The sequence below is a fragment of the Anthonomus grandis genome, chromosome 9 (assembly GCF_022605725.1).
Source record: "Anthonomus grandis grandis chromosome 9, icAntGran1.3, whole genome shotgun sequence".
Lineage (NCBI taxonomy): Eukaryota > Metazoa > Arthropoda > Insecta > Coleoptera > Curculionidae > Anthonomus > Anthonomus grandis.
The window spans coordinates 30,964,830-30,977,180 of record NC_065554.1 but is presented as its reverse complement, the minus strand read 5'-3'; the positions used below and the strand labels follow the sequence as shown (position 1 = coordinate 30,977,180).

General features: G+C 37.6%; 1 non-coding gene across 1 annotated transcript; it reads left to right on the top strand.

The window, feature by feature from the left end:
• Positions 1 to 11,345: 11,345 nt before the first annotated feature.
• Trnal-cag (transfer RNA leucine (anticodon CAG)) lies at positions 11,346 to 11,429 on the top strand. Its single transcript has one exon. It is a non-coding gene; the product is annotated as a tRNA-Leu (tRNA).
• The last annotated feature ends 922 nt before the right edge of the window (positions 11,430 to 12,351 follow it).

The window sequence follows — 12,351 nt, the reverse complement described above, 5'->3', positions numbered from 1 at the left end:
ACAAGTTTGAAGTTTGAAATCAGCTGATCTTGCTGTCAGACGGCGAGATGCAAGAGTCAAGTGGCGAAACGTCGCGCTCCAAAGTACAGCAACCAGCCAAACATCCGGCAACCGGTAAACAGCACCCGTACGAACACTACCAACAAGTGCGGCCAATAGTCGAACTGCAAAAAGCCGGCTGCACACAGCACAATTTCAACCGACAGCAACTGCGTGCCAGAATTCTGCCTAGCAATACGAACAATCACAAAGCCGGACGCACACGATGGCAGATGGGAAAAATTGGCGGTAAGGATACTGAAGACGGCACAATTTTTCAATAAAATTCATTAACAACACAACTGAGCGATCACATCACCGTTCCAGGGTAAAATTACCAAATAGCGTACTAGTTCACTGCTAAATTACAGCACACGCACAACCGTTACTATATGAACGTCGGGGTCACCACTGTAGGTTTTGTAGTCACCAGACGAGAGATCCTATACTCTTAAACACCAAAATAATACACTTGTTAACGGGTAACAATACTTTATTGTACCAATCGTACAAGAAAACAGCTACATAGCTTAGACACGTGGAAGTCAACGACTTTTACAACCAGTCTCTGTCACGACTCAGGTGCAACCTAATTCGCCATAATGGATCGAATCCATCCTGACAATTGACAGCCTCCACTCCACTCTCGGAGTGAGTCAGAGGGCGATACAAGTCCCCACAATAAAAAATACAGTGCCTCTACCTATCGGAGAATAATTGAAATAAAACAGCTCCTGTAATGTACGGCAAATCGATGACGTGCCGCGCCATCTTTCGATCGAGCGGACAACTTAAAACAACCATTCACTTTTATTTCTAAAGGGGATTTTCTGTGACTGATAGAAAATCCTTCTGACAAATCAGCTAGCGTCCTCTCGCTTGCGCAACAGAGACTGTTGCAACCAACTTGATAGTTTGACATGCCTAATTGGACGAATCAAAATGGTGAAAGGCGTGGCCAAATTAATGCGGGAAATCAAATTCCATTTAATCTGACAATCTTATCATTTAATCGTAATATTTAAAGCAAACGCCTATTCAAAAAGGTTACTCTTAGAGAAGAGGGCCTTTTTGATTGGGTGTTAGCATCAGATATTGATTTTAACAAAAATTAAACCTTTCGGCTTTATTTCACATATCTAAATGAGTTGATTTACTGCAATAATCTACGACATGTACTAACAATAGTGTACGGCATATCACCAATTAAACAAATGGAAATAAAACAACGTTTTTCTTCAATATATTTAATATTTAATTTTCCTGAAAAAAATTACTTCAAATGATATACAATAATTTATTATAACAAACATTTTATAAACTAGAATTAATTTAAAAATGTTTAAAAGTATTTTGTTAGCATTAAAGTACCCTAATTTTAAACAGATTAGAAAAGGTTGTCAAAATTTTTGTGCTATTTTCTCGTCATAAAATATATAAATGCATTTTTATTAGGTTAATAATATCCTCATTTTATTAACACATAAATTCAATAGAGGATGAATTATCCTTATTTAATATATACTTGTTCTGTTTCCTAAAGAAAAATTAAACAGATTTTAAAATTATTTAAAATTCTATAGCAGAGTATTATCAAAAGAAACATCCATCCATCTACAAAATAAAATAAACTCTTTGAAAATTAAAACAACTTTTTAGTATAAACATATATCACTTACGAGTACATAGTATATATTTGTTGGTCTCTTATAATACTAACAACATATCTTGGAACTATAATATTTATAAAAACTTAATTTAAGGACAGATAAAATAAAAAGAAACTCTTAAAAAAACACAAGTTGTAAGAAAAACATTAATTCTGATCTATTCCGGGTACTCAGGTCTCTTAGTTTCTATACCTATGTCTCACCTCAGTGAACACAGGATTAGTAATCAATAAGAAAAATATTTGAATATTGGAATAAAGGTTTATATGTTCTATACAGGGTGGAATCAGGACAGATATGATTAAATTGCGATTGCTTTCTAAAATTAGGAATATTTTGGTGTTTTCCATTCATAAAAGGAGCACATTTATTTGTCTTTGCTCATCTTATGTTAAGCTTATTTTTGGTGACAGAAGTCAGTACAAAAGCAATAACAATTTTATTTAATAAAAGTAATATATTTTTTACTATTTTTATTTAAGACAATTGAACTAAAAAAGTTTCTCTTTTTTATATCCTTTTTTCATTCGCTTTTTTTTGATATTATTTAAAGCCGTAGAACAAAATAATTAAACACACAATAAATTACACACCTATTCATGGGGATTATTATTTGACCCTACGAAGTTACCCTAAGAAGTACTGAACAGCTGACGAGGGAAATCAATAATAGCAAATCACAAAATGTAAATTATAACGGATCGCCAAACAAAATTGTGAATCTGAGCGGAATCAAATAAGAAACACTGACCAATTTTCAACTCATTCTGATGTGAGGTTTTTTTTTTAAGTATTTTTCTAAGATGCTAAAGTGACCAATCACGAGAGCGGATTAGACGTCGGAAAAGCGGCAAATGAGCAGGTCTACGTCCCCGGTTAAGAGTTTATAAGTATATGTATAGGCGGCGTAGTCGGCAGCCATATCTGGAGCAAAAGCTTTAAAAAATTGCAACATAGCCCTACTATCTGCAAATTAAAAATTTAATTAGTTCTTTACCGGCGGCGTATAGGACAGACGTAAACGAAATCAAATATCAAGTTTATTTAATCATTATTATATAAAACATGTCTATATTTACGGTTTCTGAAAATCGCACTGCAGTGTTGCCAGGTCTGATAAAATATCACAAGATCTTGCGACTTTTTTATTTTTTCTGGTGATAAGGTGAACGTCTTTGATTTTCAAATAAACATTTTTTTCTCTTATTTAGAGTTAATATATTTTATTTATTTTTAATACATGTGTTCTTTTCAAAAAGTAGATATACTAGTTACTTTCAAACACTAATTAAAGTAATATTATATCTGTTTATGACAAAAGTTTTGGTGGACATTTAATAACTTTCGTGACTTGAATTTGATCATATTAAATTTTTGGCCTGGCAAAATTATCGGCTACTGTTTTAAACTTAGAACATTGAAAGGGCCTTTCAATGTTCCAAGATTTTTAAAGCGCGTAAAACTAGCTGTTTAAAAAAATTCAAAGATTTCTGGTCGAAATATTTAACCGATGTATATTTCTGGCTGTTATTATTAGAGCTCAAAATACCTCAAAAAGCTAAATTAAAAAAACCACAAAAAGTAAATTGTAATGAATTTGACAGTCACTATATCCATCCTATGATTTACAAAAGCAAATAGGGAAAAAAAGTTTCTGTTCACATTCTACTCGAAATAATTATTTATAAGCTCGGCTTATAATTTTTAAACAACAGGCATAAAATTATTAATAATTGCCTAATAAAAAACGTATTACTAATTATTGAACCCAAGAAATCAAATAAATTCAACAGTTCTTGGAGAGACACCTACGGTGATATAACAAAAGTTTAAGGAAACCACCGACAAAAAAGAAACTGAAGCATCTTAAGAAACAAAAATATTATACACGTCTAGCAAAATAAAAAATAAATTAACTGCTTTATAAAAATTAATTTTTATTTTATATTCTTTACGGATATAGTAAAATCACTTAGAAACAAAAAAAAGTCACATACCACTTCTTTAACAGGTAAAATCACCCCAACTTTATCCCGACAACGACTCAACAGAATTTGACAAAATAATTTTTCAAAATACTCGAGGGATCAATAGAAGATCAATAGGTGTTTTTCTATATTTTATAAAAATCATTTAGCTTATAGGCGTTTTTGTACTTGTGACGAAAAAAAAATGAAGCCATTCCTATACCAACCAACTTTTCAAATCTATCAAATTGCCAAAATGTTTTTAAAGATATTATAAAATATCATAAAAATATACAAAAAAGACATACCATTTTTTTAACACATGAAGAATTTAGCCTAAAAAAAATTATTTATGTCAGAAAAGTGCGAACTTAGCTAATTTTCTTAAAAATTTTCAAAACTATTAATTTTAATTTTTTTTTGATAGATATTATAAAAACAAACAAAAAAGTCTTATAACACATTTTTCCCAGATAAATAGTATAGCGTAAAAAAAATATTTATAACAGAAAAGCGCGGACTTAGAAAATTTTTTGAAAAAACACCAACCCACCCCAAGTTTATCTCGAGAACGGCTTGACCGATTTTCACGAAATAACTTTTAAATTACTCGGGGGATCAAAAAAAAAAGGTGTTTTTCTTAAAATCAAAATCAATGAATATCATGGGCTTCTTTAGTACTTATTAAGAAAAAAAAGAAAAAAGCCAACACAATAACATACAGTTTGCAAATTTAATTAACTTTCTAAATTTTACTTATAGATATTATAAAAACTCATAAAAACAAACAAAAAAGTCTTATAACACTTTTTTCCCAGATGAATAGTTTAGCCTAAAAAAAATTATTTACATCAAAAAAGTGCGGCCTTGGAAAATTTTCTTAAAAATTTTCAAAACTATTAATTTTTATTTTTTTTTTGATAGATATTATAAAAACTAATAAAAACAAACAAAAAAGTCTTATCACACTTTTTTCCCAGATGAATAGTTTAGCGTGAAAAAAAAAATTTATATCAGAAAAGCGCGGACTTAGAAAATTTTTTGAAAAAACACAACCCACCCCAAGTTTATCTCGAGAATGGCTCGACCGATTTTCACGAAATAACTTTTAAATTACTCAAATAACTTTTAAATTACTCGGGGGATTAAAAAAAAAAGGTGTTTTTCTTTAAATTAAAATCGATGAATATCATGGGCTTCTTTAGTACTTATTAAGGAAAAAAAGAAAAAAGCCAACACAAAACATACAGTTTGCAAATTCTATTAACTTTCCAAATTTTTTTTACAGATATTATAAAAACTCATTAAAACAAACAAAAAAGTCTTATAACACATTTTTCCCAGAGGAATAGTTCAACCTAAAAAAAATTATTTATATCAGAAAAATGCGAACTTAGCAAATTTTTAAAAAAATTTCAAAACTATTAATTTTAATTTTTTTTTGATAGATATTATAAAAACTCATAAAAACAAACAAAAAAGTCTTATAACACTTTTTTCCCAGATGAATAGTTTAGCGTGAAAAAAAATATTTAAAACAGAAAAGCGCGGACTTAGAAAATTTTTTAAAAAAACACAACCCACCCCAAGTTTATCTCGAGAACGGCTTGACCGATTTTCACGAAATAACTTTTAAATTATTCGAGGGATCAAAAAAAAAAGGTGTTTTTCTTTAAATCAAAATCGATGAATATCATGGGCTTCTTTGGTACTTATTAAGAAAAAAAGAAAAAAGCCAACACAATAACATACAGTTTGCAAATCCTATTAATTTTCCAAATTTTTTTTACAGATATTATAAAAACTCATAAAAACAATCAAAAAAGTCTTATAACACTTTTTTCCCAGATGAATAGTTTAGCCTAAAAAAAATTATTTACATCAGAAAAGTGCGGACTTAGAAAATTTTTTGAACAAACACCAACCCACCCCAAGTTTATCTCGAGAACGGCTCAACCGATTTTCACGAAATAACTTTTAAATTATTCGGGGGATCAAAAAAAAAAGGTGTTTTTCTTTAAATCAAAATCAATGAATATCATGGACCTCTTCTAAACTTATGAAGAAAAAACAATTAATACCATACAACTTGTAAAATTTAAAAAAATTTAATTTTTTTTTTATGGATAATATAAGGGCTCATAAAAGCAAACAAAAAAGTCTAATACAACTTTTTTCCCAGATCAATAGTTTAGTCCATAAAATAACATTTATATGAAAAATTTAAAAACCAACCCACCCCAAGTTTATCTCGAAAACGGCTCGATTCATTTCGGGTTAATTTCTCTAATGTACTCAGGGGGTCAATAGAAATAGGTGTTTTTCTTTAAATCAAAATCGTTGGATGGGAGTACTGAATAACCCAACCCAACCCAACCCAACCCAACCCAACCCAACCCAACCCAACCCAACCCAACCCAACCCAACCCAACCCAACCCAACCCAACCCAACCCAACCCAACCCAACCCAACCCAACCCAACCCAACCCAACCCAACCCAACCCAACCCAACCCAACCCAACCCAACCCAACCCAACCCAACCCAACCCAACCCAACCCAACCCAACCCAACCCAACCCAACCCAACCCAACCCAACCCAACCCAACCCAACCCAACCCAACCCAACCCAACCCAACCCAACCCAACCCAACCCAACCCAACCCAACCCAACCCAACCCAACCCAACCCAACCCAACCCAACCCAACCCAACCCAACCCAACCCAACCCAACCCAACCCAACCCAACCCAACCCAACCCAACCCAACCCAACCCAACCCAACCCAACCCAACCCAACCCAACCCAACCCAACCCAACCCAACCCAACCCAACCCAACCCAACCCAACCCAACCCAACCCAACCCAACCCAACCCAACCCAACCCAACCCAACCCAACCCAACCCAACCCAACCCAACCCAACCCAACCCAACCCAACCCAACCCAACCCAACCCAACCCAACCCAACCCAACCCAACCCAACCCAACCCAACCCAACCCAACCCAACCCAACCCAACCCAACCCAACCCAACCCAACCCAACCCAACCCAACCCAACCCAACCCAACCCAACCCAACCCAACCCAACCCAACCCAACCCAACCCAACCCAACCCAACCCAACCCAACCCAACCCAACCCAACCCAACCCAACCCAACCCAACCCAACCCAACCCAACCCAACCCAACCCAACCCAACCCAACCCAACCCAACCCAACCCAACCCAACCCAACCCAACCCAACCCAACCCAACCCAACCCAACCCAACCCAACCCAACCCAACCCAACCCAACCCAACCCAACCCAACCCAACCCAACCCAACCCAACCCAACCCAACCCAACCCAACCCAACCCAACCCAACCCAACCCAACCCAACCCAACCCAACCCAACCCAACCCAACCCAACCCAACCCAACCCAACCCAACCCAACCCAACCCAACCCAACCCAACCCAACCCAACCCAACCCAACCCAACCCAACCCAACCCAACCCAACCCAACCCAACCCAACCCAACCCAACCCAACCCAACCCAACCCAACCCAACCCAACCCAACCCAACCCAACCCAACCCAACCCAACCCAACCCAACCCAACCCAACCCAACCCAACCCAACCCAACCCAACCCAACCCAACCCAACCCAACCCAACCCAACCCAACCCAACCCAACCCAACCCAACCCAACCCAACCCAACCCAACCCAACCCAACCCAACCCAACCCAACCCAACCCAACCCAACCCAACCCAACCCAACCCAACCCAACCCAACCCAACCCAACCCAACCCAACCCAACCCAACCCAACCCAACCCAACCCAACCCAACCCAACCCAACCCAACCCAACCCAACCCAACCCAACCCAACCCAACCCAACCCAACCCAACCCAACCCAACCCAACCCAACCCAACCCAACCCAACCCAACCCAACCCAACCCAACCCAACCCAACCCAACCCAACCCAACCCAACCCAACCCAACCCAACCCAACCCAACCCAACCCAACCCAACCCAACCCAACCCAACCCAACCCAACCCAACCCAACCCAACCCAACCCAACCCAACCCAACCCAACCCAACCCAACCCAACCCAACCCAACCCAACCCAACCCAACCCAACCCAACCCAACCCAACCCAACCCAACCCAACCCAACCCAACCCAACCCAACCCAACCCAACCCAACCCAACCCAACCCAACCCAACCCAACCCAACCCTTTTTTTTTTTTTTTTTTTTTTTTTTTATGGGGTGTAAAATACCTTTACGTAGACTTGTTATCAAGTACTGTGGGACTCAGAGTCTTTGATGGTTTAAGATCTCCACTACCCACTAAACATCACCCCGTCCTGCACCTCCTCGCTCCGGCACTGTTTCCTAGGAAATATTCCTCAGAGTGAGGGTGCTTTTGTCTTTTTTCTCTCTGTTTAACCTATTTCTTCCCGTTCTTCCTTCTCTTTTATTTCTACCATTTTTTCCATCATCTTCTTTATATAATTCCAGTTTTCTCTATTTTTTAACATCGTCTCTATTAAGTTATCCTTTCTTAGGATTGTGTCTGTTTCTATTTCCGTACTCGTTCTTAGCCTTGAAAATCTTTCGCAATGAAACAGCATATGTTCAGCGTCATCCATTTGTGCGTCTCCATACATGCAAGTTGGTGTTTGTCTTTTTTTGTATTTGAATAAATAGCTCCCAAAACAGCCGTGCCCCGTCAGGAACTGTGTCATACCATAAACCACCTGTCCGTGTTTCCTATTCGCCCACACCCTGATATCCGGCATCAATTGTCTTGTCCATTTGCTTTTTTCATTCGGTTGTTCCGTTGCCGCTGACCAGTTTCTTTGCCATCTCTCTAGCGTTAGTAATCTTTCCTCTGAAGCTATTCTGGATTTTTCTACTTCTGTTGGATTCTCTGCCTTATTTCTTGCATAGATATTAGCTCGCTCTTCTGCTAAGAGGGTAATTGGTACTAAGCCTGCAATAGCTAGAGCTGCGTCTACGCTGACTGTGTGGTATGCGCTTATGCACCTCAATGCAAATTTTCTTTGACACGACAGGAGTTTATTTTTATTTCTAGCAATCTTCGTGGCTTCGTGCCATGCGGGGGCCGCGTATAGAGCAATGGACTGCATGGACATAGCCATGACTTTCCTTTTGAAGCTGGATGGGCCTCCTATGTTTGGAAGGAGCGCGTTTAATGCCTTTGTTGTTTTTTCAACCTTTTCAGTGACTGTATTAATATGTGAGCTGAAGGTCAGGCAGTAATCCAATGTGACTCCTAGATATTTTACGGTCTTCTGGGGAATTATGTCATGGTCGTCCATCTTAAATCTGATATCTCTTCGGTGTACGTAGCTCCAAGAGAATACGACAGCCGATGTTTTTTCAGGTGCTACGCTTAGTCCGTTTTTTGTCATCCAGCGGCTAATTTTTTGTAGTGCCCTGTTCCCTGCCTCAATGGTTTGTTTAACTGTTGCCGCTCTAATCAGCACCGCTAAATCGTCTGCGTAGCATACGGTTTCTACAGGGATATCGACACATTCCTGCATGACGCTGTCGTACATTATATTCCAAAGGGTGGGTCCTAGTACTGATCCCTGAGGAACTCCGGCCCCTACGTCACTGATGCTTTCCCTGGTTATTTGAATTTTGCGATTTTCGAAGTAGGATATAATCATGTTTACTAAATAATTGTCGATACCTCGTCTTTTTAATTTTGTAACAATAATGTCCCATTTAGCCGTATTGAACGCGTTCTTAACGTCAATACAAATTAGGCTCACAATCTCTCTGGGGACCCTCTTGACCTGCTCTATAATTTTTTTTATAGGATCTACTGTGGATTTTCCTTTTGTGAATCCAAATTGGTTCGGGTTTAGTCCGCCGTTTCTCTCGATTTGAGTCTTTAGTCTCTCATTGAGGATGGTTTCGAATGTTTTTCCCATAATGTCCAGGAGGCAAATGGGTCGATAAGTTTTTTCGTTTTGTTCTTCTTTTTTTGGTTTTTCCAATAGAATTAGTTTTGCTTTTTTCCATTTGTCCGGAAAATAGCTCGCCTTTATACATTTTGTGTATAGGGAACAGAAAAAATCTTTATTTTCATTAATTAGGGTCTTGACGTGCTCTGGTAGCATCGTGTCCGGCCCTGGGGCTTTTCTTATTCTTATTCTTCCTGCAGCGTACGTCAGTTCTTCTGCTGTAACTGCAGGTGGAGTGATAGACGTTTCGCAATTTAATTTTGCGATTTCCTCCGGGGGACTGGTGACGAATAAATTATCAAATATCTGTTTTTTGTTTTCTTCAGTTAATGCTATTTTTGGTGGTTGTCGCTTCATTTGCCCTTTTATTATTTGATAAGCTTGTCCAAATATGTCGTTTTCTAATTTGTTGCAGAGTTCTTTCCATTTGTTTTTTTTTGCCTTTTTTATTTTTTTTGTTAATTCGCGCCTGGCCTCTTTGTATATAGTTCTGAGAAGTTCTCTATTTTCGTCATCTCTTGTTTCTCTCAGGAGACTTCTTCTCGCTTCTCTGGTTTCTTGGATACTGCGACTAATTTCTTCGTTCCACCAATATGGGAGTTGATAATTTTCATTTGTTCTTAAACGTTTTCCTGCTTTTCCGTATATTTTGTGTATTTTTTCTATTTGTTGGTCTATGTCCATTCCAGAGTTGTTCCTTTTTAGTTCTTCGAAGCCTTTTTTTTAGCATGTCTGTGTCTGTGTAGTTTATGTATGTGTGCTTTCTTTCTTTATTTCCGATTTGAATGAATATATAGCGATGGTCACTAAGGCTTTCTTCGTCCAGTACTTTCCAAGTAACCCCTGCTTTGAATATGTTTTCTGAGACAAGGGTCAGGTCTATATACGAGGATCCGTTTTTCCGGGACAGAGTTGGGAGTTTTCCGTCATTTAGGATAATTAGACCTTGGGACATTATTGTTGTATGTAGTAACTCTCCCCTCGCGTCGAACCCAACCCAACCCAACCCAACCCAACCCAACCCAACCCAACCCAACCCAACCCAACCCAACCCAACCCAACCCAACCCAACCCAACCCAACCCAACCCAACCCAACCCAACCCAACCCAACCCAACCCAACCCAACCCAACCCAACCCAACCCAACCCAACCCAACCCAACCCAACCCAACCCAACCCAACCCAACCCAACCCAACCCAACCCAACCCAACCCAACCCAACCCAACCCAACCCAACCCAACCCAACCCAACCCAACCCAACAGAAATAAGGGAATGGGAGCACTTTGAAAATTGCCAAATATGCCACTTTTGACGATTTTTTTTAGCCGAAAATTCGCCTCCAAAACGGATAGATCTTAGGAACTAAAAGAGCTACGACGTTGCGGGTAGTCTCATTCGAATTCTACGGACAAAACTAAGAGAAAACCGTTAGAATTAGCCTGATAGAGTCAATGGGAGCCGAGATATCGAACTTCAACAGTTATTTTTTTTTTTTTGCTTATTTTTAATAATTAGGCGTATTCGTTATTATTATTATTCATTTTTTCTGAATTGATATTTACTAAAATAGTGATGTAATATCCAATAAAATAAGTTACTAATTATGAATTCGTCATTACAAAAATATGGATTTCACTTAATAACAACAATATCGAAGTCGTTGTGCCAATGCCTTTGGCCATCAAAGTCAGGATGGCCGAGCGGTCTAAGGCGCTGCGTTCAGGTCGCAGTCCACTTCTGTGGGCGTGGGTTCGAATCCCACTTCTGACAATTTTTTTATTTATAATTTTAGGGTATAAACAGCTGAAAAACAATCTATTTATTCATTATTATAATTTAATTTGTAGTTTATATATAATAATGTTAATATTAATTTAAAATATTGTATAAAATGTATGTATGTGTATTAATGCGGATTGAGCTACATGATTAACATCTCAATCACTCTCAAATCTTTTAACGTGGGTTCGAATCCTACTTCTTACCAACTTTTTTTTTTAATTAAAAAAATACAATTGTCAAAGATTATTTAGTAAAATATCTTTTAGAAACCTTCCTATAGTTTTGGGCAAAGAAAATTGGAAGAGATAAAGAAAGTTTTATCTGTTGTATCATATAACCGTCTTCTTAAAGAAATTCAACGAATCGATATATTGAGATAGTGTTAATATAAAATTAAAACCAAAAAGAAATTTATATCATAACCTACAGAATAAGCCATAGATTAAAACTTTTTAGATAGGGAACCTCCACAAACACTAAACCATCGACTGAATGTCGCGCCCCTTGAATGTCGAGGAGTAGTACTAGCCTAAGGTGAAATGGGTTTGTGATGTCATAACAGCGGAAAATTCAAAATTTAATTATGGCGTCAAATTTTAATTTAGTCTACTATGTCGTGCGCTATTAATAAATGGAAAATGTGTGGTTATTTCGGAAGCTGCAGTAGGCAGATTGAAAAAGTGTTAGTCTGGTATTTTTGTTTAGTCTCCATATTCCAAACAAAGTCCTTTTCCATAGTATTTCAATAATACGATTTTTGAGTTGTAACACCTTTTTTGCGGATGTGCTATATTAAATACTTGATAGTCCGTGCAGTCTTGAGGCGGCAGTTTCGCTTTCTTACTGCCATCTATGTATCGAGATCTGAGTAGCTTTTTCGGTGTTCTCTCGATCGCTCGGAATAAACCCG